Source organism: Phocoena phocoena, chromosome X, assembly GCF_963924675.1.
Source record: "Phocoena phocoena chromosome X, mPhoPho1.1, whole genome shotgun sequence".
Taxonomy (NCBI): Eukaryota; Metazoa; Chordata; class Mammalia; order Artiodactyla; family Phocoenidae; genus Phocoena; species Phocoena phocoena.
Window position 1 is genome coordinate 43,567,334 of NC_089240.1, and position 6,000 is coordinate 43,573,333.

The window sequence follows — 6,000 nt, forward strand, 5'->3', positions numbered from 1 at the left end:
TTGAGACACGAGGAACCTAAGACCCAGGGGAGACAAGTGCATCTGAGGAAAAGGAAAAAGCTTGTGCAAAAGTAAAAGGTAGGAAAAGGAATGAAAACGTATTTAAAGTGGTTGTAAGCCAGATGAAAGAGTGTGTGTATGCATGTGTTGGAGGGGTGGGGAGAAAGGAGGAAGACTGGAGGGTATATAAGGCTATAGAAGAAGCAAAGACGAGAATATGATGTGCTTTTGTGTCAAAGTCAGGAGTTTGGACTTTACCTAGACCAGTACTGTCTATTAAAAATATAATGTGAGTGGTGATCATTTTCAAATGTATAGAAATACCGAATCACTATGTTGTGTACCAGGAACTAACACAGTGTTGTAGGTCAATTATGTTTCAAAAACAAACAAGCAAACAAACCCATAGAAAAAGAGATCAGATTTGTGGTTCCCAGAGGAGGGAGGTGGGGGTAGGGGGAATTGGATGAAGGTGGTCAAATGTACGAACTTTCAGTTATAAGATGAATAAGTACTAGGGATGTAATGTACAACATGGTAAAGATAATTCACACTGCTGTATGTTAAGAGAGTAAATCCTAAGAGTTCTCACCACAAGGGAAAATGTTTTCTTTTTCTTTTATTTTGCATCTATATGAGATGATGGATGCTCACTAAACTTATCGTGGTAATCATTTCATGCTGTGCGTAAGTCAAATCATGCTGTACACCTTAAACTTATACAGATCTGTATGCCAATATATCTCAATAAAACTAGAAGGAAAAAAAATAATGTGAGCCACATATGCAGTTTTAAATTGTCTGATAACCACATTAAAAAAAGAAAAAAGCAACAGACAATATCAACTTTAATATTATATTTTATTTAAGCAAATATATAAAAATATCATTTCAACATGTAATCAATATAAACAATTATTAATGACATATTTTACATTCTTTTTTAGTACTGAATCATTGAAATCTGGCATGTATTTTACATTTATAGTGCATCTCAATTTGAACTAGTCACACTTCAAATGCTTAAGAGCCACATGTGACTACTGGCTAGTGTATCTGTTAGTGCAGATCTAAGTGATGGGGAGCCACTGAAAGGTTTCAAGCTAGGGAGTGCCATGGTCTGATGTGTGCTTCAGAGCAAGAACTCTGGTGATGATGGGAAGGATGGATTGCGACAGGGACTCCTCAGGATTGCTATGTATAATTGCGCAGGTTGTATGGTATAAGAAGCATGAAAGGGAGCTAAAATCTTGCCCACATTCTACTTTTCATGCCAAGTACTGGCCCAACACTGCCAGCTCAGAGGAAAGTGAGCCTTTCCTTAACTGGTTAGCCCAGAGGCAATGCCTGTTTCCTAATTTTCACAAAGATGCTATATGTGCTAGCAGTAGCCCTGGGGAATACCAGGCCAGTGTTGGAGGTACAAACCTCATTCCACAACTCCAATGGATAAGAAATATCACTGCTCTTTATAAATCAGAGTTAATTCCATTTTGAGCTCCCAATCCCATAAGTCTGGAGGGAAACTCAACCTAAGTTATTCTTGGGACCCCTGACTCTGAGTTGTGCCTAGGTTCTGGAATTCTATATGCACCAGCACATGGCAGTATGGCCCTCTAGTCATCAAGCCATCTGCTCACACTGGTAAATGTTGACATACACATTGACCCCTGTGCAGGGCCCTTCAGGTCTGGCAGCACTGTGATGCTTTTGTGAAAAACTTTTGCTTCTGGTCTCAACTTCCTAGATTCCCTACGTCACCACTTCTCACTAGGGCCTTCCGCATACGCTGCCCAGAAGCCAGGCCAGGCTCTGTCACTCTGGAATCCACAGAGCTCTTTCTCTCCTTCCTTTATATTGGAGAAATCTCTTTTTTAATCTGGGAAAATCCTCTTCCCTTTCTATTTATTCCAAGATGTTTCTTCTTTACTGCAGATTTTTTCCTCCCTCTGGGGCTCAAGGCTCTTGTGAACAAAAGCCAGCAAGTATTGTGGGAAATGTCAGTTTTCTGCCCTTCTACAAACCTCCTGGTGACCAAGAGGGCCAGAACCTGCTTAATGGAAGAAAATAAAAGGAGGAATATATGGGGTGAAAAAATATATATATAAGCATATTAATCTCCCAAAATATTATCCAACTATAGAGCAACAGGAACTCTCGTACACCACTAGTGGAGGTATAAATTGGTACAACCTCTCTGGAAAATAATTTACCAGTGTCTGCTAAAGATGAACATATGCACGTCAGAAATATAATCTATAGGTATACATCAAGTATAAATGAGTGCTTATGGCCACCAAAAGACATGTATAAGAGTATTCGTAGCAGCACTATTCTTAATAGGCCCAAAGTGGAAATAACCCAAATATCCATCAATCATAAAATATATGATTTAACATACAATGGAATATTATACAGAAGTGAGAATAAAACAACACACAACATGATCGATTCTCACAAACATAGTGTTGAGCTAAGGAAATTAGGCACAAGAAAATCATACAGTATGATTCTATTTATACGTAAAGTTTTTAAAATGGCAGAGCCTAGCTGTGGTGTTGAGAGTCAGTATAGCGGTCACCTTACAGGGAGAAGGGAAGGGGTAGTATCTGAGAGGAAGCACGAAAGAGGGCCTTTTGGATGCTGGTAATGTTCTGTTTCTTGACCAGAGTAAGTTCAGCTTGTGGTAATTTATCAATAATATATTGGGCTTAAGACATGGAAGCAACCTAAATGTCCATCAACAGATGAGTGGATGAAGATGTGGTACGTATATACAGTGGAATGTTACTCAGCCCTAAAAAAGAATGAAATAATGCCTTTTGCAGCAACATTGGTGGACCTAGAGATTATCATATATTAAGTGAAGTAAGTCAGACAGAGAAGACAAATATCATATGATATCACTTATATGTGGAATCTAAAAAAATGATACAAATGAACATATTTACAAAACAGAAATAGATTCACAGACATAGAAAACAAACTTATGGTTACCAAAAGGGATAGTAGGGAGGGGGGGAGATAACTCAGGCGTTTGAGATTAACATATACACACTACTATATATAAAATAGGTAAACAATAAAGACCTACTATATAGCATAGGGAACTATAGTCAATATCTTGTAATAAACTATAATGGAAAAGAACCTGAAAAAGAATATATATATATATTTATAACTGCTGTACACTTGAAACTAACACAACATTGTAAATTAACTATACTTCCATAAAAATGCATAAAATAATAATATATTGGGCTTATAATTTTGTGTGTTTTTGTGTATATAGCCAATACAAAGTAGAAAGTTGAATAAAAAATAAAAATATCAGCCTGTCACACCAATTAGCTGACTGTAGCAATAATCCAGGTGGTAAAGAATAAAGACCTGAATAATTTAAGATCATGGGAATAAGGAGGGAGAAGCAAGGATCAATGAATGATTGGATGTGGACAGTATAGAGGGGGAGGGGTCAAAGACAATGCCTGGGATTTGGGCTTGGACAACTGTGCAAATGATGGTGTGATGGTTGAGATAGGGATCATTGGAAGAGGTAAGACTAGGTGAATGAATGGGTAATGAAATCAGCTTGGCACATGATGAGCTCCTAGTGTCTCTGGGACATTTGTGTGGAGAGGCAGTATGGCATGGGGTTTAAAAGTGAGGGTTGATTTTTGATTCTGGATATGACCGAGTAAACACACACCTCTCTTTATCACCTACTGAGCCTGACTCTAAAACTTGTACAGAAAGCATGAACAACTCTTTAAGAACTCAGCATATATCAGCAGACAAATCAGAGAACACTAGAAATAAAAGTAACACCGAGCTGGTGGTAAGTTTACCACTTTTGTTCCTCCAGCATCTCCCACCACAAACTCAACACATTCTGAAAACTGGAAGTGAGCAGAGTGGTGCAAAAGGAGATCCAGGAGGAAGCCTCTAGTTCTGGATGGAGGAGCAGCAAAGGGAAATCCTAAGCCCCAGACAGTGCAGAAAATACACGGGTGCTTTCTTCTCCCTCTTCTTTGTTCTGTTCCCTCACGCCCCGGTCACCAGGTAGTCCCACAGCCGGGTATGGGAAATGGCAGAAGCCAAAACTCTGAAGGAGAAGACCCTTCCTCTCTCTTCAATGCACCTGCAGCTCTAAGAGGGAGAGGCGTCTCTGTCACCCCCTTCCTTGTCCGCTCCCACTTGTCCCCTCCCAGTCCCAGCGCAATCCTGGACATGGGTTCTTTCTAGCCCAGAGAACCAAACATGGAAGACTGGGGAACGAGGAAGTACTGGAAAGATAAGGAAGTATGAGGAGCTCAGGAAAGCCGCCTGATAGAGCTGTTTACTCTTGACCTCTGGGTGCATTAAACTGCTCCTAATTAGCATAACGCAGATGGAAAACTGAACTAACTGTTCTTTGCGAGGACGCAACAGACTACTGGTTGGCGAATGCATAGGAAAGACCTGCTTAACAGTGCACAATTTAAAAAACCCTGACATTGGAAACACAGCCTCCAGAAGGAACAAAACAAAAAATGACAACATTCTTCACAGGAGGGGGTGAGGGGTGACTATAAAGGGATAGCACCAGGGCGGTTTTGGGGGATGACGGAACTGTTCTGTATCCTAGAACTGAAAATCAAACGAAGAAAAAGTCAATTTATTGAATAATAGTTTTAAAAATAAAGTGAAAAAAAAAAGTGAAGGCTCTAGAGACAGGACTGCCTGGATTCAAATTCTGGGACCCTACTTACTAGCTGTGTGACCCTGAACAAGTTACCACCCCGCTGGGCTTCAGTTCCATCATCCATTAAATAGGGACAATCACTCCTAATTTAATAAATTAGGACGCTGGGATTAACAGATCCACACCACTATATATAAAGTAGATAAACAACAGATTTACTGTACAGCACGGGGAACTATATTCAATATCTTATAATAACCTATAACAGAAAAGGATCTGGGGGAATTCCCTGGTGGTCCAGTGGTTAGGACTCCACTCTTTCACTGCAGAGGGCCTGGGTTCAATCCTGGTCAGGGAAAAAGGGATCTGAGATATATATATATATATATATATATATATATATATATATATATATATATATCTGAATCACTTTGCTGTACACCTGAAGCTAACACAATATTGTAAATCAACTATACTTCATTTTAAAAATTTAAAAAATAGGGACAATCACAGTTCTTGCCTCCTAGAGAGATTGTGGTGGTAAAGGTTCAATGAGGTAATACATGTAATGTGCTTAGAACAGTGCCTGACACAGAGTATATGTTCAATAAATGCCATGACAGATCAGCAAAGGGGCTTGGGGCACAGGAGACAGGTGAGAGGACTGAAGAAGTCACCGGGTGAATCACTGCTGGGTGTATTTCAGTATTTGTAACCCTGGGAAGAATAGCTGCTGTGACCTTTTACTTTTAGGCCATCCAATCTGCCCAGCCGCCACACTTCTTCACTTCCCTCCTGACCTCCTTTCAGTTTTCACACCGTTCCTGAGTCTCTATTTTTGGCCCTAGGCCTGCCCTTCAGTTCATTGACTGGTTACGATCTCTCCAAACTAAAGTATTCTCTAAGTTGTTCTCTACCTTGGCTGTAGATCAGAATCTCTCAGACATTCTTCAGAGCTATTGGCCTGGACTAGAAAAATGTCAGTGTCATAAAAGACCAGCAAAAAGGCCGGGGAAGTGTTCTAGATGACAGGAGACTAAAGGATAACTCCATGCAATAAGTGTCTTTTGGATGGGATAGAGGGGAATGTCTACAGAAGTCATTATTGGGATATTTAAGGAAAATGAGTATGAATTATATGTGGAAGAATGTCCTTGATCCTAGGAGATACACACTGAGGTACTTGAATATCCTGATGTCTGCAGCTAACTTTCAAATGGTTCAGCAAAATAATAATTATTATATTATAGAATAATAATTATACTTTCACCATTTTAAAAAATACATAAACATATATCCCCACATGTTTCACCATT